Source organism: Canis lupus, chromosome 6 (genome assembly GCF_003254725.2).
Source record: "Canis lupus dingo isolate Sandy chromosome 6, ASM325472v2, whole genome shotgun sequence".
In the NCBI taxonomy this organism is placed as follows: domain Eukaryota; kingdom Metazoa; phylum Chordata; class Mammalia; order Carnivora; family Canidae; genus Canis; species Canis lupus.
This window is the reverse complement of record NC_064248.1, coordinates 47,405,802-47,430,774: the sequence shown is the minus strand read 5'-3', so window position 1 is coordinate 47,430,774 and position 24,973 is coordinate 47,405,802. Positions and strand designations below refer to the sequence as shown.

General features: G+C 33.8%; 1 long non-coding RNA gene across 1 annotated transcript; it reads left to right on the top strand.

Annotated features, from left to right (window-relative positions):
• The first annotated feature begins 7,909 nt into the window (after positions 1–7,909).
• Positions 7,910–12,356, top strand: LOC118355078 (uncharacterized). Its single transcript, XR_004816775.2, has 2 exons — positions 7,910–8,042; positions 9,849–12,356. It is a non-coding gene; the product is annotated as an uncharacterized LOC118355078 (long non-coding RNA).
• Positions 12,357–24,973: the final 12,617 nt, after the last annotated feature.

Below are 24,973 nucleotides of genomic sequence, written 5' to 3'. Positions count from 1 at the left end.
TGATGAAGAAGAGAAATTAGGTGTTCTTATCTATATAATATAAACTGCAAAACTGTAGTGGGAAGATAAAACAATTATTAACATGCTCTCAATATAATCTCTGTCTCTCTTTAAAAAAACGGAAGTAAGATGAAATTCAGAATATTATGAAAATGAGATTGTGGCAGTAATATATACCCAAATTTCAGGTCTTCTATGTGAATAGTGCCTGAGGGGATAGGGTGAGCACTATGGCTGCTTCGACTGCTTTGGAAGTTTCTAGGAAAGTGAAGAGGAGATATCAGAAACAAAACGGTAGGTCAACTGACCCATGGTTTGATCAGTGGTCTGCAGGTGTGGCTCAGAGTGTAAAAGTAATGATGAGCAGTTACCTTGGTCTCCCGACTGAGGTCGTGGAAGATCCATACCTATATGATCACATAACGAATTTACAGAATGAGATCATTGATTTCTCATCACTAAAAGAAATCAACAGCAACTCATGTTGGCTCTGAGTACTTCTTCCATATGCAATATTTAAATTAATATGTTTATTACTATATACACGCACACGAACTTAATAATTTAATGAAGTTTGTAATTAACAAAAAATTACAAATAGCATTGACTATGGGGATCCCTGGGTGGCTCAGCAGTTTAGTGCCTGCCTTTGGCTCAGGTCATGACCCTGGGATCCAGGATCCAGTCCCACATTGGGCCCCCTGCGAGCAGCCTGCTTCTCCCTCTGCCTGTGTCTCTGCCTCTCTCTCTGTGTGTCTCATGAATAAATAAATAAATAAAATCTTTAAAAAAAAATAGCATTGACTAAAGTACCCCCTATAAGTTGTGATTTTTGCTTCTAGAAAAATATTTAAAGAAAAGTGTGCATTACTGATTTTATACTGAGATGGTCTATAGTCGATATCTATCATGTACTACTGAAATGAAATGTATTGAATTTTCTTCAATAACTTTGAACATAATAAGGTCTTTTATTTTATATTATATTTTTTAAGATTTTATTTATTCATGAGCAACACAGAGAGAGGCAGAGACACCGGCAGAGGGACAAGCAGGCTTGACACAGGGAGTTCCATGTGGTACTCGATCCCCAGACCCCAGGATCACGCCCTGAATCAAAAGCAGATGCTCAATGGCTGAGCCACCCAGGCCTCCACATACTAATGTCTTTTATTTATTTATTTTTTTTACTAATGTCTTTTAAATTAAGGGTGAGTGGTCAGCCCCAGTGGCCCAGCGGCTTAGCACTGCCTTCAGCCTGAGGTGTGATCCTGGAGACCCAGGATCGAGTCCCATGTCAGGTTCCCTGCATAGAGCCTGCTTCCCCCTCTGCCTGTGTCTCTGTCTCTGTCTCTCTCTCTCTCTCTCTTTGTCATGAATAAATAAATAAAATCTTTTAAAAAATAATAAATTAAAGGTTAGCTATATCAAATGTCCAAAATACCAAGTGTTCCACAAAAAAAAATTTAACTTTAAATCTCAAATTTTTCTGTGATAGAAATACATGTTTCCTCAAATAGATTAAGTGGAATAGAATATTAAAATTCTAACCTCATCTTCCAATCCCTCAAGGTTCCTGAGAATCGGCTCTTTAATAATAAGACAGAAGATAAATCATCCTCTTTTTATATATATATATCTAAGTCTTTAAAATGAAAATCATATTTTAAAATGAGATAGCTGAGAAAAGTCTGTCTTAATTTTTAAGCATAAACTCCTAACAGAACCTTTTTCTCAAGGTCACTCAAAATTATATCACAGGAAGTTAAAAACCATATTTAAACTCTTAAGAAATCTGAGAGCAAATTCTTGTCATCTTATTTGATATAATTTCATAAAGCAGCAGTGCCCCCTGGTTGCTATTTCATCCACCACTTCTGGCTGGAAGTGAAACATAGTTGGTCTTTGAACAATATTAGGGTTAAGGGCACTGACCCCCTGCACACTCAGAAATCCATGATAACTTTTGACTTCCCCAAAACTTAACTGCTAATAGCATACTCTTGACCTTACTGATAACATAAACAATTGATTCACACATATTTTATATGTTAGACATATTATGTGTTCTGTTCTTAATGTAAGCAAGAGAAAAGCAAATGTTATTAAGAAAATCATAAGAAAAAGAACATGTATGTACAGTAAGGTACTGTAAAAAATTCCATGAGTAAGTGGACCTGCACGTTAAAACCTGTGTAAAGGGTCAACTATACTTTTAATCCTGCATATTAGATAAGCTTCATTAAAAGAGACACATTGCATTGGAATGAATGCATTTGGATTATAAATGTTTTAAAAGTTGGCAATAGTCTAAGCATTGTAACATGATGGCTGGCAATTATTGGTTCATTGCATATTTAATTCTTTTTTTTTTTTTTTTGTATTGGAGATAGTTTGCTTTAAGTATTGAATTTCAGAAGAACAGTTGTTTCCAATTTTACTAATGACTTCCACATTGATGAATATGGATTTCTGTAGAGTTTGGACACAATTAAAGCACTGATAGTTTTCAGGATAATTCAGTTCCTATTTTACTTTGAACGCCTTGCTTTATTCCTAGAATATGAGAAAGATAAACATCACAAATAGGGACTGATAAAAGGAGAAAAAGTATCACTTTTTAAAGTTGTGCATTAAATACTTGTATTGTCAAATAAAAATAATAAAGTAATGCTTCACATAAAGTGAACAAATAAAAAAGTAGACCATTAATATGAATTTTGTTAATCAACAGAATTCTAAATTAATAGGGTTAACCATAAAGATTATCTGAAAATGTGTTAATGAATTAATCATGTTGTCCATTAAGATAAAATAATGAATTGAAGAAATATCAGATGGATTATTGTGCTCATTTTTCATGTTAAATAAAATATTGCTCATTTATTAACATCTCCATTTGAATGATAGAAGAAAGATAATTTTAGTAGACGTCAGGAAAACAAAAACAGTAAAAGATTCATGCAACCCTTAAATTAAAGCTATTCTTACTATCACACACACACACACACAAACACAAAGTAAACTTTAAAAACAGAATTCAATAAGCAACAGACAAAAGTAGACTGCAGATAACTGTCTCATGGACACTTGTTTAACATTTGAAATGTTCCTTTCTGAAAGTATGTATCCAATCAAATCAATATTATATCTGTATTTCCTTTTTGATTTAAAATCATAGCAATAAATATGTCAAAGTTGTTAAAATATAAAAGAGGCCATATTCAATCAACCCCATTTCTTTAGGACCTTAGTAATTTCAATATTAGTTTATATGACTAATTAAACAATAGTATTCATAGCTAAAAATTCACCAGACTTCCAGACAATAAACAAAGAAACAAACTAGCAAACCAAAATCCCAGTCAAGAACCTGTTCTAATTCAGTAATTTACCCTCCTGGAGTTTGTAAACCTTTTATTGAAATACCTGCAATTAACCAATGCTCACCCAATGACACTGACCAGAAATATTAATGACAACAGTAAACATGCAAAAGAACCCCAAATTACTCATCTGTAGAATAGCAGATATCAAAGTGAAAGATTCTAAAATGAAATAAAGATAAATAAAATTATTTATTATAAACCTTGAAAGTATGTGACTTGAAAAAACTTAAATTTCAGAAAGTTTGCTATGTACATTGAGCATATTAAAAAAGAAAACTTTTTACTGGAAGCATCAATTAATTAATATTCAAATCCTATTCCTGAATGTTGTATTTTCCTCCAGGGTTTCCTTTAGATGAAAAGGCAGTTGTTAGACAAAAATGCTAACAAAGTGTTATGATAAACCCATCTGTGAGAATTCCTCAGTCGCTAGTACAAGAACAATTAGAAGAGCTCACGTGAGCAGCTCTGCATCATTTTTTGGCTTCGACAAGCAGCCGTGCACACAAGATTTCAACAATATCCTCAGAGGGAGTCATTTCAGAAACAACTGGGAAATACTCACCAAAGATGAAAGTCTGGCAAGAAAGTACTCCAATAAGGAACTTGCTGCTTTAGACTTTGAGGCATAAAACAGTTTCAGGACTGGTTTGACAATTATAGCACCAAAAAAAGGAAGGGGACATGTAGGAGAATACTTTTACCATGTCATTCATTGTCTCCAATTAATTTATTCTCCTAAGTCCTAAGTTATTCATTTCAAAGTGCATACATAGAATAAGAGAAAAAATAGTCGATAAATTTCTTTTCCCCAGAATCAAAATCCAATTGTGAAATGAATTATAAAGAGTAGTGATATGCTAAGGACCCATGAATAATAGAAATTTAATAAAGTGAATAAAGAAGTTTTTACAAATGAAATGTTTATGGGATCATGTGGTAGAGAGAAATTAATGCTTTTTCTTGATCTGAAATGGTTCTGCTGATTTTTTTTCAACTATCAATAGAGTTGCTCATCACACTCTCACCTTGTCTCATACGTCCTGCTCTGGATTTTGCAATTTACTAGAATCGGGAATATCATCACCATAATCAGAAGGTGAAAATAATTTCATTTCATAGCGTGCAATAATATATTTTATAGAGGATAAAGTACAGGGTCAGTTTTGTGTTATATGATGAAGAGCTTATAAATTCATAGAACTGTAAATTGAAGGTCAAAGCCAGTATAAATGAGTAAGACTAAAGTGCTAAAATGAGCTCTGAGGTGACTGAGCATATTATGTTTGCTAAATTTTCCTATCTCAGTTTTTTAAAATGATCTGATAATAAAGCCAGTCTGTAGTATAATATACACATCAAATGCAGTAGATAATTCCCATTCACATAAGCCCAATTTATTTAGGCCAAGATTATACTCAATCCTCTTGCTTAATCACCCAGACCTCTTAGTCAATAACCAGTATTATAGATAAGGAAATAGCAAAATCTAAAAATTGCAGATCTTTCCATGATGAGTCTTGTGTGGCCGGCTTCCTGAAACGTACTATATAGGAAATGGAACATTTGTATTTCATTGGAAAGTTCACTTCGATTAAATTTTATCCGTTACTTGCATTTGTCATTTCCATGATGACTTCTGTTATGTTTATGTATTTTCTCTCTTTGGCTTCTGTGCCAGCTCTCCCTGATTTCTGTTGACAGTGGATTAAGGTAGCCCACATTCTTGTTAGCACCAATAAGTGCTACAGGCACTTGGGGGCAGCCTTAAATGAAGACGGATCACCCTCTGCAAATGCAGTGTCTCTCTAATCTGCAAAGCACAAAACTGTCTTAATGTTTCAAATTGAAACAAGAGAAAGTTTAGGTAATTTGTCTGCAATCCAACTGTAGGTGAACTGACTGAACTATCTTAGTGTTTGCTTAAGGTATCATCTTATTACCGTTTCAGCTAAGATGACACTTTTAAAGGTTGACTGCATTCAATATCCCTAAGTGGAACTTATGCCTGTAAAACATAATTTTACTTCTAGATATTAATTCAGTTTAACTTATTTCCTGTAGGATCTGGTCAGTAAAGAAAATACATACATTACACATTTGGTAGATAAGTCGTTTCGAATCAAATTTGATTTCTTAAAACTACTATTAAAACATATCAGGCAAATAAATAAATAAATAAATAAAAAACGTATCAGCCAGATCATGAAAACTTCACACACTGATTTTCAGTGTGATCTAAAATATTTCATTACCTTCATTAAATCAAAATGGAATTTTAATTTATCACATATTCATTGCTTTTACCACTTAAAACAATCGTAATCCAATCCTTGAAAAATAAAATATAATAAAATCACAAAAGATAAAAAAAAAAGTGACTTTGGTTTATATTAGGTTTTTGTTTGTTTGTTTGTTTTTCAAAAAAATAGATCGGATTCTATTATCTACAGAAAAAAGCAATGGCTAGAGGGAAGACCCTGCCAATGTAAAGGTAGGAAATTAAGAACAACATCTTTTTCTACTATTTAGCTAGTATCTGGGGACAGGAATGAGAAGAGTTTGCTGTGGAAATTGCCACCTAACAAAGATTAAACAGGTTTCCGGAGAAGTAGAAAAACAAGGTGCAGTCATACAGTAAGACACAGAAGTACGTTATAAAAAATTAAAGAAAAGCAAGAAGGCAGAAAATAGTTAAAAGATTTTTCAAAAAAATTCTATAATGATATATGGTGATGGATTTTAACTAGACTTCTTGTAGTCATTTCACAAATATCAAATCATTATGTTTGATATAATAATATCTATTACTGATAATATACTATTAATATACTTTTTGCATGTCAATTTTGTCCCAATTTTTTAAAAAAAGTTTTTATGTGTGATGATCCTATTGAGGAGGATGAATGGGAGTAAATTTTACACAATCTTTCGTTTTTAAATTTTTTTTTAATTTTATTTATTTATTTATGATAGTCACATAGAGAGAGAGAGAGGCAGAGACACAGGCAGAGGGAGAAGCAGGCTCCATGCACCGGAAGCCCGATGTGGGACTCGATCCCGGGTCTCCAGGATCGTGCCCTGGGCCAAAGGCAGGCGCCAAACCGCTGCGCCACCCAGGGATCCCCTTACACAATCTTTCAAAATCATTTCTTCAGAATGTAGTTTCCAAACTTGAGTTAACTGGATTAGCCTGCATTATATGCAGCTCTTTGAAGGAATGGGCTAAAAATTCTGAAGCTACCCTATATGTATTAAGAAATTAAAAAATTGCTTGGTTGATATGATAGCCAGGATTCTCAATGTTAGAAAATAGAGTTACAAGTATGGAAGGGAAAAAAGGTTAGAATAAATATTGTCCAGTTGAACATGAATTAGAAATATGAAATTATGGTGTGTGTGTATATGTATGTGATACATATATCATATATACCATACATCCATATTTAATATAGATATATGTTCCTTTTAATCAAAGAATAAAGGAAAAGGACACAGAAGTCAGCTTGTAAAGGACCCCGTTGGTTAAATATAGGGTGTTTGAGCAACAAAAATAATTATAGTGATATAATCCATAGAATAAAATAAGTATGTGTGAGTTTACATTGATATAAAAGATAAATGGAGGGTAGAGAATGCTCTTATAGAAAGCACAATAGAAACAGAAAGTTTTAACTTGGGAACCACTAGGGCAGTATTAATTGTTTAGATCAGAATCACCAATGGATGCTAAGATTAGTGGGGAAAAGCATGATGAAAATGCAATATTTGCAGGGTTTTATAGTATCTCCCCACAAGATAATTATTGACACAGTAATTTTACATTAGAGAAAGAGGGTGGATACCAAGTTCACAAAGTATCACAAACATTTCAAGTAATGGACAAATGAACACAATGTGTCTCCTAGAAAGAACACTGCACCACTTCCATGACATTCTTGGCAAATATGCCTCTACTGAATGTAATTATAAACACACACCCAAATTGTGGGGCAAAATATCTGCTCTGAATTCTCCCGAACTGCAAGGTTATAAAACACAAAGAAATGTCGAGTAATTCTTTCAGGTTAGAGGAGATGGAGACCAGACAACTAATATGATCCTGAAATAATTGGTGACATTTTAATAAGGCTGGTGGATTACATATAATAATGTATCATTGTTAATTGACTGACTCTTATAACGTCACTGTGGTTATAAAGACAATACCCTTATTTTTTAGAAAATCACACAAAAGTGTTTGCAATTTGCTCTGAAGTGTTTCAGGAAGGAAAAAAAGCCAGTGTTTGCCAAGAGTCAGAAAACAAATGCCCTTGGCAAATCTGGGTGAAGAAAATCTGTGCCCTCTTTATTTTATTTTTATATGTTGAAATTAGTTTTTACAAAAAGTTTTAAATAAATAACATCCTAGGAGACTGGAATGGTTGTACCTTGGACCCTGATCCCTTGGCAGAATTAGGACATGGTTGGGGAAAGTCCTGAATGACAGTGTCCCAAATGCCACGTAAATGAGTTCCTAACGGAACACGTATGAGTAATTATCAACGAGTAGAGCAAATGACATTTCTCAGGCCAGATGGCAGATGTCTCCCATAGAGAAGATTTCTTGATTCAGTAATTTGGTGATCATTCTCAAGATAAACTTGTGGACAGGTAAGGAAATATATTTACAGATAAATGCCTATCTGCAGCTTATTAAAAACAGAATTGTAATGGGCGCTGTTTCTTAGAGCAGTTGTCATCTAAATGTAGCCTAAATTTAGAGGAAGACTCTTGTCTGTGAGAAAAACAAAACAAAACAAAAAAAAAACTTTGATTTTAACACAGAGCTGTGGAAGCATTTTTACAATTTTGATGTCAAGAATGAAGATACAGCTATCACAGTGGCTTCTGACAAAAGTTTGAGATAGCTAATATGTTTGATGACAACACATTTTAAAGAATTAGAAGATTGAAGTGTTGAACAAAAAAAAAGAACTATGATAATAGAGATTAATTATTGTTTTCGCATTCAGTGTAAGAATAAATACAGAGATAGGACTACTCACGAGATCCTACTACAAAGATGACTCAGGAAGAGAGAAGAAGTTTTGAAGAGGTTAATGTGGCTCATTTTAGAATACCCAACAAGGCGAGACACATTACTCTTAGTTTCTCTTACATACACTCATGGCCTCCTGGATTCCCGGAAAAGCTCCACAAAAGACAAAGGCCGACCTGGCTTCTAGATGTAAGAAGAGCTTATTAATCTTAATGTGTTTCTACTAACCTTGTGAAAACAGCCTGTTTCAGAGTGACTGATTGCATCTGAGTTCAGATGGTGCAAACTTTTAACCCTCAGTTCTATCCTCTTTCACTTTTCATGGAACTGGTCACTTAAGAGCTTCTGTACTCTGGATGTCTTGGCGGGAGTCTAGGTATTTGAATGCAACATACAAAAAGGGAAACAGGTTATACAATGTTTCCTCTTCTCACCTGATTTCTTGGCCTTACCCCAGATATCTCCAAAGTTTATAAATATTTCCAAGGCGGAAAGGGTGGATGCGAGGTAAATGTTAGAATAAGTACCAGGAATTATTGATAAGTAGACTCAACTTTCAGCAGAAACTTTGGAAAGAACAAGGAACACAGCCTTGTTTAAGCCTTCACATCTGATGATGTGCGCACGCCCCCCACACACACCCACATACACCATAGATTTAGCACCAGATAACCATACCAAAAAAACCTCTGTTTATTCTATCTCACTAAGACCAGTTATCTCATCTGCTGTATGAGAACTTTTTTTTTAAGATTTTATTTTTTTATTCATGAGAGACACAGAGAAAGAACCAGAGACATAGGCAGAGGGAGAAGCAGGCTCCATGCAGGGAGCCCAATGTGGGACTCGATCCTGGGACCCCAGGATCACGACCTAAGACAAAGGCAGATGCTCAACCACTGAGCCACCCAGGTGCCCCCGTATCAGAACTCTTTAAAGGCAAACATTTCTGTCCTAAGATATAGCTACTGGAAATAGTCACAAGATGCCTACCATTATCAGCTTTTAATAGGAAGTCACTGTCAACATAATTTAACCATTTAGGAAATGTTATTTATGACTTTTTTTTTCTGAAATGCCAATTCTGGCAGCCAGAACTTATATTAAAATGTATATATTATCATACCAGACAATTGCTATTTACCAACCTAATGTTTAGTGATATTCATATTAAATGAAAGGAAGAGGAGAAATATCTCTATCTCCTTAGCCTGAATAGGACTGAATTATTTGTTTTGTAGAAGTGATAACCTCTTAGTCTGTCCTTCTCTAATATCCTGATAATTACTCACCAATGCCCAGATCTGCAGGCATCCTGGTAAATGTTTGCCTTATTGTCATTATGAACTTCCTCTCTGCTAAATCCTAGGTCATATGATATTTCCTAAAAGTATGATATTTTTCTTTTTTTTTTTCAGTTCTATTTCCAACTTCAATCAGAACCACAGATTTTAACAGCCTCCTTCTTCCTCTCTCACTATCAAAAGTGGGAGAAAAAGTGTCACAAGTGGGAGAATATGACTCATTAAAAGTAAACATTTAAGAGCTTGGTACAGCAATTTTCTATTTTTTCACAAAAGTTATGTTTCCTCGGAGTGCAATGGACAGGGGTATAAGGAGCACTATGGAGCCCCTCCTTTGAAGATCGATAGCGTACAACACATTAGATGACCTTCTACGTGACTCTGTCCAAACATCAATAGAGATGGAACCCGGAGTATTGTCTAGTTGTGACAGTTGTGAAAATGGAATAGATTATAATTAATGCCACTGAAATCATTCTGTCTTCTGCTAAAAGCCTGCCAGCCTCCTAAGAGTGTCACTGATTCTGAGTGTTCAGATTCTCTCTTCATTCAAGTATAGAGATATTTGATGCTACAGATTGCTATCCAATCAATGTGATGGAAAACTATCACCTGACCTCCTGAAGACATTAACATTTTATAGAATGCTTACAATTTAAGGATAAATATGAAGTTTATAGCTCAAAAGCATTTACCTTTGGAAGCATAATTTATGGAAATCCACACATCTCAAGCTTTGAAACCCATTTGTGTACCTAGGAACTAATTAATGGAACTAAGATAAATGAGCCCAAGAAAAATGATATTTTGATCTCTTGCAATACAGTAGTCCACTCAAACCCATTAGAAAATGTTTTCGCCCCAAGAAAATGCATCCAGCCAATGACGTAGCAAAGTTATGATGAGGAATAGTTATTTCTGAAATTATGTAACAATATACTCCTGTTTTGCTTGTAAATAAAAGATAACATAGCACAGCTGATGCTTGTTTAAACTTTGCATACAAATATGCATGATGCCAACTGGATTCAATTTATCCTGTCTTAATTTGAATTAACTTGACAGATCTTTTGACACATGCTGAACAGACTAATTGTTGCTTATTTGGGTGCACTGAATCAGTGAACATGGCAATCAGAATCCAAGCAGATGTTCATAGTTTCTGTGATTGCCCGGAGCCTGAGGGTGGAAAAAGATGGAGAATCATTTTGCTGATTTACTTTTGTTAGTATCTGTCAAGTCATGGGCTGCATTACAAATACTATTGTTAAAATAAGCAGACTCTGCTAAAGACTTGTGAAGAGCAGATATGAATGCTAATGATAATTTTACCTTTAGATGCATTTGAACTTACAAAGTCCCTGTAATCAGAATTTGCTAAGGGTGAGATTGCAATAGCACATTTTTCTTCTTCTTGCCTTTCCCCCCAATATCTTTCTTTTCTAAATGTCATTAACGTATTATGACTAGTTTCCGGAACACAGAAAATTATAGGGGAATAAAGCAAACAAAAGTATACTTGCTACCCTTACTGCCCACTTTGTCAAATCTTGTGTTGTGCCCTATTTAATACATTATTTTTTAAGAACAGGAACATTACAGATCCCACAGAATCTTCCTGTGAATGAATGAAAGAGATAACAAGAGTTGGATCAACTTCACACACCCTTTAAAAATTTGTTACATTGTTTTGTGTTATCAATTTTCAGTAAAATTTGCCACATACATTTTCAAAAAATAACAATGAATTAATGGAGTAAAATTTAACAGAGTAGAAGTCTAGAGTTAAATAGTTCAGAGATTGTTAAATGACTTCTTAAAATGGTTGAGGTTCCATTTTGGACATACTTCTGGTTCATTTGTATTTCCTATTCTATAATTTTTTCTACATGTCTTGTCTATTTTTCTACTGGAAATTCCATCGCTTTGTTTAGATTGATTTGTAGAGTATGCACTTTGGGCACTAATCCTTTGCTGGCCTACGTGCTACAAATACAGTCTTCCAGACTATGGGGTTCTAATTTTTCTTTGCAGAGAAATAATAAATTGCCCTATCAACGTTTTGTCACTATTTCTTTAACATTGCTTTTTGTTTTCTTTTCTCTATCCTCTTCTTCTAAATTTCCTATTAAAATATATGAGATTGTCTCATTCTTTTTCTGCATATCTATTGGCATTCTCTTTTTTCTCATCATTTTACCTCTCTATTCTTTATTAAGTGTAGTATTATCACACCTAATTTCTGGCTCATCGATTCTTTTTTTTCCACTGTGTTCATCTGATTATCTATCACTACATAAATATGTGAATTATATAATTATATTGAGTTATAGAACTAATTCTCATGACTTGTGTTTCTAGAAGTACCAGTAAGTCCTTTTTCAAATCATTTTTGTTATATCTTGTTCTTTCTTCTTCCTTTAATTTTAGGCTTGATTTTACTTGTTTTTTTTTTTTTTTCCTGGGAGGAGAAGGAAGTAAGAGAAATTTATTTGGCATCAGTGATCTATTAGGAGGTCTCCATCTAAAGTTGATTTTTTTTCTTTCATAATCACAAACTATAATTGACTTCTCATTATTATCTAAACCCACAAAAAAAAAATAAAAAAAAATAAACCCACACTACATTCTCCTTGGTCCTCTGCCTTTTTTAATATGTGCAAATTACTGTCACTTAAAGTAATATCTGAGAAAAAATTTACCTTAATTTCCCCAGAAATGTATCCATTTCTCTCCCCTACACTGATTTCACCCCTGAAACTCTTCACAAAACTACCTTAGAATTAAGTCCTCAACCCGGTAAAGGCCACTTGGAGGCTGTTTCGGGGGCCAGTCAGACACAGAAAGTTAGGCCCCAAATCTATAAGATCTCAAAGTGCCTGATGAGGGGAAGTGGCCGCAACTCTAAAGGAGGCAGATCTAGGAGCCTCCCCAGAGTCTGGGCCACAAGACAATGGGTCAGTGGCTTATTTGCTGTGCTACGTAGCCTTGTGGTTTTTGCCAAGTCATCTACACGCTACATACCTATTTCTTCATTGATAAAATGAGGATAAAATCACCAATCTCAGTGATGATATGAAGGTTAAAAGAAATGACAACAAAGTGTACCAGCATATAAGAATCCAAAAGTTATAACTTTATTTCACTTTTTTTATAGCCCTGCCATCTTAGTTGTGTGGCACTAATTCTACTGTTTATTTTCATTTCTGTCTCTCACTCATCTTGGTATCTTTCAGGACATTTTTCTCTTTTTTTTTAAAGGATATTTTTCTAACTTTGGACTGACAAGTCATTTTCCAGAAACTCTTCCGTGTGAGAATCATGTATACTGAAATGAGAATGTGTCCCATAAGTCAACTGTTGTATTTCTTTTTGCCAGGTCAGGTGAATTACTGGTGTAGATCAACTCAATAGTAATAAATCCCTACTGGGGAAAGTCCATGGTTTAAAAGTCTCATGAAAGGTTTTTGTTATTGTTCTTGTCCTAACCAAAGCTCAAGCCAAGACAGACAACTTTCTGTATGGTATGCTTTTGCCAATAGGACATTTTTAAATTGTCTGCTTTTCACAGAAGGTGTAACATTTAGAGAACCTAACTTCATGTAATGATCTCAACTCTAAACCCATAGCTCAGGCTGGTCTAAGTCTGTATTTCTTGATTCCAAGTGAACATTAAGAGTGTGCTACCATTTTAAAAGAAACAGAAACATCTGACTTTATGCTGATATAAAAATGTGCAACACATTTTCTTTATTTTGGAAACAACATATATTGTTTCCATATCCTGGCTCTTGTGAATAATACTGCAACAGGCTATAAAAGAGAAGATATATCTCTGAGATCCTCATTTCAGCTTTTTTAGATATCTGCCCAGAATAGGATTGCTGGATAATATGGCAGTTCTATTTTTAGCTTTTTGAGGAACCCCTATATACGGGTTCAAATTTCTCTTCATCTCACCAACATCTCATTATTTTTAGGTTATTTTTAGAATTGCTATCCTAGCAGGTGTGAGGTGATATACCTCATTGTGGTTTTAGCTTGCATTTCCCCAGTGATTAGAGATTTTGAGCATCTTTTCATATACCTATTGACCATTGGTATGTCTTTGTTAGGGAAATATTTACTCGGATCCTTTGCCTATTTTTAAGTCATTTATTTATTTATTTATTTATTTATTTATTTATTTATTTATTTCTACCGAATTGGGGAATTTCTTATATATTTAGAATATTAGCAGATATGTGGTGGTCAACTGACCTTCAACAAGGGTACCAATAATAGGCAATGGAGAATAGTCTTTATCTTATTTGTATTTTAGCTGCATCTATAAATAGTATTATTTGTGTCTCTATGAGATATATATGCATATATACATCTCATAGAGATTTATACACATCAAATATATATATTTGATATATATATACACATCAAAAAATATGAAATTATATTGCACTTATTTCTTTTAAACCTTGCTTACTTTAGTCAATACCATGTGTATAAGATGAATCCACAATGGGATACCTCAGTGGTTGAGCATCTGCCTTCAGGTCAGGGCATGATCCAGGGTTCTGGGATTGAGTCCCACATGGGGCTCCCTGCAAGGAGCCTGCTTCTCCCTCTGCCTATGTCTCTGCCTCTTTCTCTGTGTCTCTCATGAATAGTTAAATAAAATCTTAAAAACAAAAGATAAATCCACAATGCTGTGTAAAGGTGTTATTTGTTTTTATTAATTTATATTATTCCACAGCATATTTATTTACTCTATTTTTAATGGTCTTTTGGGTTGTTTCCCACTGGAAACTAATATGAACAATATTAGTATAGTTTTCTGGTAAATTTTTCCTGTTTTCACTGGAGAAGAGATTCGTTAAGATTTATATACAGGGCTAGAATTGCTGGCTATATACATTTCCTGAATTTTATTTGATATTACAAGATAATTTTCAAAGCAGCTGCACCAATTTTCACTATCACCAATAGTGTATGAGTGTTCCACATCCTTGCCAATAAGTTAATTGGATATCTTTATTCATGTTTATTGAAAATTTATATTTAATCTCTTTTTGGAGAACATATTTAAGCCACTGGCTTATTTTTCAATTTATTTTTCCACTCTCTTAATGATGTTTTGAGAATTGTTTTATACATTATGGATATGGGTTCATTTTTGTGTCCAGAAAGAAGAAATGAGCTTTAGTCCATAGATAAGACAGGTCTCACCAATCTTTTCATTTAAAATATTATTTTTCCTCTTTTCCTCACTTCAGGCACACACACAATTATTTATTTTGTTTCTTTGTTCATTTTCTTGGGAAAATACATCATTAAACCAGTCTTAAACATACCGCTGAATCCACTGTTTAACTTTAAAACCTTAATATCCTTGGCTTTCTTTGTCTTTAAAATCCTATTTCCCCCTATTTGGGGGTACAGAAGGAAGTTGGCAGAAGGAATTTGTGGTTTCAAATCTGCAAGATCCCAAACTTCAGAACTCCACCTTTCCATTTCACTGAAAATCAGTCACTTCTCTCTCAAATTGCTTAATTTCTTAATTTCTTGATATAAGTAGTAAAGAACAACAATTTGTATTTTCATTCTGAGTCTTTCTGTTTCTCTTGGACATATGGGCTTAGGGAGGACTTGATCAGCTTTCCAAGTCATCTCAGGCAACATGTTATTGAATAAGTTGACATCATCATATTGCACAGCTCTCAAGCTTGCCAATCTGTTGCTTTGTCCCACCACGCACACCCATCCACTACTCCAGATGCTCATATTACTGTTAGAGGTCCCTCAGTCCTGCATGTTTGTTACAGTTTTGGTAGTTTTTTAGGACAGGGATAGCTGTTGAAACGGACCTCAAACAGATTAGTCAAACACAAACATATTATCGGTTGTAGGCAAGTTGGTAGGAGACTTTTCTCCACTTGGTGATTCAGAGATTCAATCTCCTCTTACCAGTGGCAAAATTATCTGGTAGGAACTTGTTATTTTCTGCATCTGGTCTGCAAAATGACAAAGAGCATGTGGTGAAGAGACAACACTTCTCAAATTTTAGGACCGTAATTGATGTGCATTAATTTTGCTCATGTTCCACTGGTGAGACTTCAGGCACAAAGAAACATACAAATGCAGATGAGATGATGGAAAATATAATCTGTGCACCCAGAAGGAAGAGGAAATGGATTTTGAGTCAATGGATAGCAGTTTCTGCCATAAATTTCTCAAAACAATTTATTGTTTGTTTATTGGTCTTTTGCTGGCGGTTTGCAATTCTTCTTCATATGTACACAGGGCTGTTGAGAGTTCATTTTTATGTTCCATTTGTCTATTTGCCTATACTCTAAGCCAGAACCACATTATCCTGTTTATTATACTACTTATTGTAAGTCTTGATAGCTACTAGGACAAATTTTCCTATCTTCTACTGAATTAAACCCTAGCTATTCTCAAATATATTGCTATGTGAAGTTAGATGAATATTGCTAAGTTTTACAAGCAAAACAAGTTAGGGTTTTAAGTGGACTGTCATTGAGTTTATAGATTATTGAGAATTAAGAAATTTCAAAACATTAAATAGTTCTTTAAAATATTGGCTCATCAACCTAAATGTTATAACTCTAAATTTGTTTAGGCCTAATTTAAAATATCCCAGTAGAGTTTTATATTTCCCATAAATATGTTGCACTGCTGTTGTTACATTTATGTTATTTTTAAGCAGAATGGTTGTTTTATTTTCTAATTGTTGCTATTATATAAAATACAGTATTTTTGTATATTATTTTATATGCAATGACCTATTATAATAAATTAATGGTGGATTCATTTGATCACCTAAGTATAAAATCTTATCACTTGAAACAATGAATTTTTTTTTATCTTATGTGTTGTTCGTTCATTTATTTAGTTTTTAAAAAAGATTTTATTTATTTATTTATGAGACACAGAGAGAGAGAGAGAGAGAGAGAGGCAGAGACACAGGCAGAGGGAGAGGCAGGCTGCATGCGGGGAGCCCAACGTGGGACTCGATCCCAGAACCCCAGGATCATGCCCTGGGCTGAAGGCTGGGCTCAACCCCTGAGCCACCCAGGCGTCCCTAGTCAGTTTCTTCTATAATGTTTCCTGGCTTACTTGCTGGGGAATTCCAGGACAAGAATAAATTGTATTGTATACATGCTTTGACAGGTTAAGCAACATTCATTTCATTCTTAGTTTGCAATATATAATTATTAATAGACCTTAAATTTACATGAAATGAATTTTTCTTCCTCACATTGAAGAAATCATATGGGTTTCACCTCTAATATGCTAATGGTATTGATTCATTAGTGGATTTTGAGTATTAATAAAATCTTGATTTCATGAAATATACCTTATTATGCATATTACATATAATATGAATTTGGTTTTCTAAAATTTTCATTATGAATTTTGCATTTATATTCATAAATAAGATTGACTTGGAATTTCCTTTTTAATGTTTTTTGTCATATTGTTGTGGTTTCAAAATTTTGCCAACAATTTTTAGAATTACTACTTCTATATAGTAAGTATGGAAGTTTTGGCTGAATAATTTGATTCAATTTAGTTTCTTTCATTGTTTTTTGAGTATCCTCGTTTTCTGTTCTTTTTTTAAATTTTTTTTAATTTTTTAATTTTTTAATTTTTAATTTTTTTCGTTTTCTGTTCTTTATTAAGTCATGTAAATGAATGCATTAATTTTTACCCATCTGTTTATTTCAAAATTTTAAAATTAATTGATAAAATATCCCATAATATTCTACTTATGAGTACCTGAAGCATCTGTATTTTTTGTCTCACCACCCTGCCCTCTTTTCTCTTTCCTGAGGTTGATTATCAGAGGCTTCTTCATTTAGTTGTTCAAAGCAATAATGTAGCAATCAGTAGATTTTATTCATCCTTTCAAAGAACCAACATTTGCTTGCATTGAGCATGAAATTGTCAAAAAAGATAAATATTGGTCTCTGCCCCTGATCCCTGACACACAGTCCATAAGACCTTTGTAATTTCCTGAGTGACAGGGTCTGACACAGAGGTCCTAAATCCCTTGGAATTTCTTGGGTGTTAGGAATGCCTCTTTTTGTAAAGAAGCAACCATGGTGTATTCCTGGATGTGGGCTGGTCACCAGAAAAACTAAGCCATAATGAGAAGCTTGAAACTCTTAGCCCTGTCTCCCATTCTCTGGAGAGGGGGGAGAGGCTGGTAATCAAATTAATTAACCATCATTCCTATGTGATGAAGTTTCTATAAAAATCCCAAAATATGGGGTCTGACAGCTTCTGGATTGGTCAGTGCATCCATATTCTGGGAGAGGAGAGCACCCCAACTCCACAGGGACAGAAGTTTCTGAGCTAAGGACCCTTTTGAACCTCACCTGTGAGAATCTGCATCTCTCCATTTGTCTCTTCATCAGTATCCTTTATTATATCCTTTATAATAAGTCAGTAAATGTGTTTCTCTGAGCTCTGTGAGTCATTCTAGCATATTATTGAATCCAAGGAAGGGGTAATAGGAACTCTAATTTATAACCAACTAGCTATAAATTAGAAATACAGTTGACAACTGGGGACTTGCCATGCCAAATGTTTCTGGAATGGGACAGAAACCTTAAGTGGTGGGATCTGACACTAACTCCAGGTAGTGTCAGAAGTGAGTGTGAACAGAGAAAATTGTTTTCTTCATATGTTGAAGAATTACTTTTTAATTAGTCAAATTGTTTCTTTGCTTATTTGTTTTAACTTACTGCTGTTTTTTGCTAACTGCTCAGATGGATGATTGTTCATGGATGATTGTTCATTAATATTCATTTGTTTTTTCTAATATAACTAATATACTAATATACTAATATACTCTACTATGCCTGGGTAAGATATAAATTTTTCTTTAAATATAGCGCTAGATATACCTCACAAATTTTGCTATGTAATATTTAAATTATTACTCAATTCGAAATATATTTTATTCCTTATAATTTCCGCTTTAGCCCATGGGTATTTTAGAAGCGTGTTCTGATTCCAAATATCTAATCATTTTCTAGGTCATCTCTAAATTAATTCCCAGCTAAATTTCATTTTAGTAAGAAAATGTACTCCGTCCGTATGTATCTAAGTGTACTTAAAAATAATGTATATTCTGAGGTTGTTTGTGTGGTGCTTTATTAGCATCCATTAGGTCAAATTTCTAGCGTGTTCAAATCTCTTTACTCTTATTTTTTGAGAGCATGTTTCACCTTACAACTATGAATGTGTCCTTTTCTCCTAATTCTGTCAAATTTTTGCTCTCTGCATTTTGTATTATGTAAAAGCAAATTTCAAAGTATTGTTGCTCTGGTGAATTTAAATTTCTGTCATTTTAAAATAACCCACTTTATCACTAGGATGCTTTTGGCCTTTATCTATTTTGTCTGAAACTAATAAACTAATTCCTACTTTTTTTGGCTAGTTTTTGAATTGTTTATATTTTTCAATCATCTACTTTCAACCTTACCATTTAAGAGGGTCTTTCACCGCAATATACATCTTAATTTTTCACTTAGTTTCTTTTTGTTTTTAAATGGAACATTATATCAATTCCTACTTGCCATAATGAGAAACGTACTCATATTCCATGCTATTCTTTCAAATCTCTTCCATATTTCTTTTTCTCTCTTGGGCTTTCTCCATCTTTTCCCCTCTAAGTAACATGGAATTTACATCTATTTCTTAGGGATATCTTACAAATTAACAAATCTCACTTGTCTTATCATGAATGAGATTGTTCTATGATTTTATAACTTTTAATTTTTTTTGCCAGGTTGTTTATATCAAGGTCATACGGTCTCATCAAGCATATTGGCAAATGTTTTTCTTCCCCCTTGATTTTCTTAAAGCCTTTGTGTAAAAGTTTCTCAAATGTTTGCTAGTGTTCAGCATTAAAAAATACCTTGTTCTTGAGATTTTGTTTTCATTTTGAAATGAAATTTTCATTCAATTTCTTTAATTAGAGATAAAAAAACTCAGATTTTGATTTACCTTAGGTCTGTATTTGTAAGTTTGTTTTTCAAGGAATTTATTTCCTAAGTTGGTGAATTCATTGGTTGCTATAAAATTGTTCTTATATTCCCTTGCTTACTTTTTAATTTCTGTAAGATATGTAATGATGTTCCATTTAACTTTTCTAATGTGTGTAATTTCTTTCTCTACTAAAGTTTTTAGATTTATTTAATATCTTCAAAGAAACTTAACTTTGCAATCTGCTTATTTACTCCCTGGTTTTTTGGCTATTTTCTAATTGATTTATACTTTTATCTCTAGTTGTCCTTCTCTCTACTTGCTTTGGGTTTAATTACTTCCTTTCTTATTACTTTTTAAGGTAGAGACTCAGGTCACTAATTTTTATGATTTTCTTTTCTATTATAGGTATTTAAAACTACAAATTTCTCTCCAAATCAAGCATCCCCAGAATAAATTCCACTTGGTAATGATGTGTATTATCCATTTCATACATCACTGGATATTGCCTGCTAATATTTTTCAGAATTAAAATGTATATTTTAATCTCCATTTACAAAAGGAATACATATATGTAAATGTAAATATGTACTTGTTAACTAGAAGTGAATAAAAGGAAATGATAAGCTTGTAATACTGAAATTTTAAAGTATAGTGGAAAGTAATTAAAATCTTCATCTTGTGCAAGAAAAACTGATGATAAGAAGAGTATGTTTTGTTTTATTTTTCTTCAGGGACCATCACTAGTCTTAGGTTTCTTCATTTAAAGAACATTTCCAGGGGCTCCTGGGTGACTCAGCTGGTTAAGTATCAGACTCTGGGTTTCTCATGATCTCAGGGTCATGAGATTCAGCTACTTGGCAGGGCCCCCGCTGAGAGTGGAGACTGCTTGAGATTCTCTCCCTCTCCCTCTCCTTCTTCCTCTCTCCCACCTCTCCCCTCCTCTCCCATAAATAAATAAATAGATAGATAGATAGATAGATAGATAGATAGATAGATAGATAATTTTTCTTTTAAAAAGTCATTTCCAATTCTGTCCACCACTGGAACCCAGAAGGTACTAGCAGACTAAAAGTTTCATATGTCATCCTTCATGTATTTTAGAAATGGGCAAAAGAGGGACAAAAAGAATTGTCCAGGAATGTATACAGTGTTACTTTTTCCAACATAAAAGGGACTATCAAGTTATAAAGCATTAAAAGTTGCATAATAACACTGATTTCCCATACATCTGTTTATATCTTTAGCTTATGATTTCAAGGAGATCTAGAGCGCCTCTGTGATTCTTTTTGTAGCTAATTTTAACATAATAATTAGAGTTAATGTGTAACTACACCAGATCTCAGCTGCTCCTACACGGTACACTGGTGTACCCTGTGATTACAACTTAAACACGCCAAATGAACACATGAAAAATTTATATGTAATTAATTATACAAATGTCATTTAATCAATTTTTGCTAAAACTAGGCAATATCTGTTTCTAAAAGAAAATAAGGGAAATAAAACTATCAAATGATATAGTTGTGACAAGTGGAATTTCCAATTGTGAGTGTTTAATAGTTTTTTTTTTTTTAAATAGTACAATATAGTCCTTTGTAGTAATTGTTTTCCATAACCTCTCATATTCTGGGTGTCAAGAAAAGCCTTTAACTATATTTTCACTATTAATGCATTATAAATATTGGTTACCTAATTATCATGTCAATTAACTATATGGCACTTCTTTATGGTATGGAGCATATTTTTCTCATAATTGAACATCCCCATCCCCCAATGCCTTGCTAAGTGCTTGCAGAAATTAAGTATTGAATAAGAGTCTTGTATGAAGGAGGAATTAACAAAACAGGAGAAGGTGGTTAATCATGTCCTGAAAGCCTAGAAACTCTTCCAGGCAGAGAAATGGACCAAGGGCACTTGAGGTAGAGAAAATTGTTTGCAAAGGCAAGTAGATTTTATTCATTTAGTCAACAAATATTTATTGAGTCTATTATACATGCTAGGCTGTTGGGATATAATCTAAGGCAATTACATATATGGTCCCAGCTTCCATGAAGCTTATGGCTTATGAAAAAAATGTGTTCAGCTAATAAATCACTCAAAAATGTGTTCCTATAAGCCAAAATAAGTGTATAAAGCAATATAAGTGTATGTAATAAACAGAATTAATGCCTTCTTCTGAGTTAATTGAGCATGTTTTATAATCCTAATTTGTCTCTACTCTGGAATTATTTATAAATTTAAAAAATTAGTAGTCATTCCTATGGTTGAAGCCCTTGCATATAGTGTTACATTATATGTTATGTAACATTAATGCTGTCTACTTATGTATATTACATCACTTAATATGTAGAGCAAGATGCTTATAGCTAAAAGTATCAATTCTTCCCTCTAATCCCATGTACTATTTAGGTCATATATTTTACTTTTAACATATGCTTTAAGCATACAATATATCACTATTTTTGCCTTAGACAAAGCTATCTGTTATAGCTCCTAAAAGTAAGGGAAAACAAACTGAATTCAATGTTTTTATTCTTTTATTCCATATCAGGGATCATCCCTCTTTTTAGTTTAGCCACCTTTATGTCTAGTTTTATATTCTTTCTGCCTAAAGAACTTTGCTTTATATCTCTTGGAGTGCAAGTCTACTAGAAATAAATTGTGAGTGTGCGTATGTGTGTGTGTGTGTGAAAGCAGGTATTTTCCTTCACTTTGACAGCTATTGGGGCGAGGTATAGAATCCTATGTAGGCAGTTTCTATTTATTTTTCAACCCTCCAAATACTAATATTCATTGTATCTGGCTTGCATGATGCCAGATGAGAAGTGTGTTGTAGTTCTTTGGTCCTCTTCATGTAATGTGTCCACATTTTCACGTATTTTCAGTAGTTTGGATGTAACAGGGAGGCATGGGATGTGTCTGTATGTGTGTACGTGTCCTAATTTCAGAAAACCTGTTGCCATTATTTCTTCAAATATTTCTCCTCTTCTTTTTCTTTTTCTTCTCCTTCTGGGATTCCAAGAATACATTTATTAAACCAGTTGGTATTGTCCAATAGCCCTTTAATTCTGTTACTTTTTTGTTGTTGTTTTTTACCTATCTTTGAGGTCATTAATTTTTTTTCTTTTATTCTTTTTTTAGGGGAGGATATATTGAGCACAGGGAACATTTTTAATTGGCTGTACTGGGCATAAGCATGTTCAAAGCATTCCTTATCTTCATTACTATTTTTTGTTTGCTTCTAGCATTTTCATTTGTTTCTTTCTTATAGAGTCCACTTCTCTGCTAAAATTACCCATTTCATCTTGCATGCTGTCCACCTTTTTTCATTAGAGGTTTTATCACATTACAGTTGAATCTTGAATAAGTTGAGAGCCAACACCCTGTGCAGTCAAAAATCCACACTTAACTTTTGACTCCCTGTAATAGTGTATTCTGGTTTTTTTTATTTGTAAATTCTTTATTTTGGCTAATATTGACTGCAATCACTACTACCACAGATTTATAATGGCTGAGAGGACTTATTCACTAGATATTCTGTTGTTATTAAACACTAAGAATTAAGAAAAGACTGGAGGGTATTTAGAATGGAATATGGAGAGGAGAGCAGAAGCTCAAGGGAGAACATGACGTCCTACCCAGCCTTGTTATCCGAAATGAGTAACCACATCAAATATAACTAAATGCCAGCCTCTACAAAAAGGTTTTCAGAAAGAGGTCGTATAACTATTACTGACAAAAAAAAGTCAGTGTTTCTAGAAAAGATCTTGACATGAAAGACCCAGCTTATGAACAATTATACATAGTACCATGACACAGCTGGGATCACAGCAGCCTGGCACCAATTAAAATGCTGTTGTGGACACATTAAACTGTAGAGGCTGGTTCCCATTCACAGATACGTGTGATGTTTTATAGCATAGGGGTGCAGATGGTTCTCTCCTGTGTATGTAGATGTCATCTGGAGGGGACTTCCTCTTGCTGCCACATTCAAGGAATTTCTTAATTGTAGGAATATTACTTATTTTCACTGTGAACCCTTGGAGGTGCAGGGAGGATATTGGGGATATTCTCTTTTAGAGCCAAAATAGTTTGGAGCAGAATCACGTCCCCAGAGGCTCAGCTGATTACCAACAAGAAATCTTTTGCCTGTGATCCCTTAAATCTTTTCAAACACAGGCAATTATCTAATTGTAGCCTTCTAGGCCATGTTAATCACTTGTGGTTTTTTTTTGTTTTTCTTTTGTTTTTTTTTTTTGATCATCTGGTTTTAGGAATGGACATATGATAATAATTTCCAGCAGGTCTAGCATCCCCTACATATACATGCCGGCAGCTACAGCCCTGATGGGCTTTTAGGCTTTCTGGCATTCATTTGGAGCAGCCAGAGTCACCCAATGTGTTTAGCAAACAGCCTGTGGCCCATAGCCTGTTGTTGACTGGAAGTCTTATCCATAAGGTAAACAGCTAATTAACACATATTGTGTACATTATATGCACTATACGGTGTATTAGAATAAAGTAAACTGGGAAAAAGAAAATGATTTAAAAAGATCATAAGGAAGAGAAAATATATCTATAGAACTGTACTGTATTTAAAAAAAAAATTAAATGTTTTTGATCCATATAGTTCAAACCCATGCTGTTCAAGGGTCAACTGTATGACATTGATTTTAACATTCTGCTCATAGCTTTTCAATTTATATGTCAAATATGAACCTAATTCTATTGATTATTTTTTGTCTCTTGGAAATGCATTGTTCATTACTTGCTCTTTGATAAACCTTATAATCTTTTGCAGATAAAAACTAGACATTCTATATAAGACAGTAGATACCAAGGTAAACAACATGTGTGGGGGTGGTAGAAATTGGCAAACCTTTCATTCTACTAGACTTTTATTTTGTGGATTTTGAAGCCATCGAAAGAGAAGTGGCTTTGGTTTGGGTTGTTTAGTTGCTACCCTCTACCCTCAGAGCACCTTGGTCACCTAATTGCTTTGGAGATAATGTGTGTTCAGGATGGGGATGGTTTTCTTTATGGTTTTATCATTTCTGATTCATCCTCAGCTTTAGTAGATCTCCTTGACGTGTGCCTGAGAGAGCATTTTTCTCCAGTCTTCCTCTATCCTGGTCCTCTTCCAGGAGAATCGTTCACCTGTTACTCATTTAACTTACAGTCTGGTAGTAGAGTGTACTCACCCATCCTCCAGCTGTAGTTCT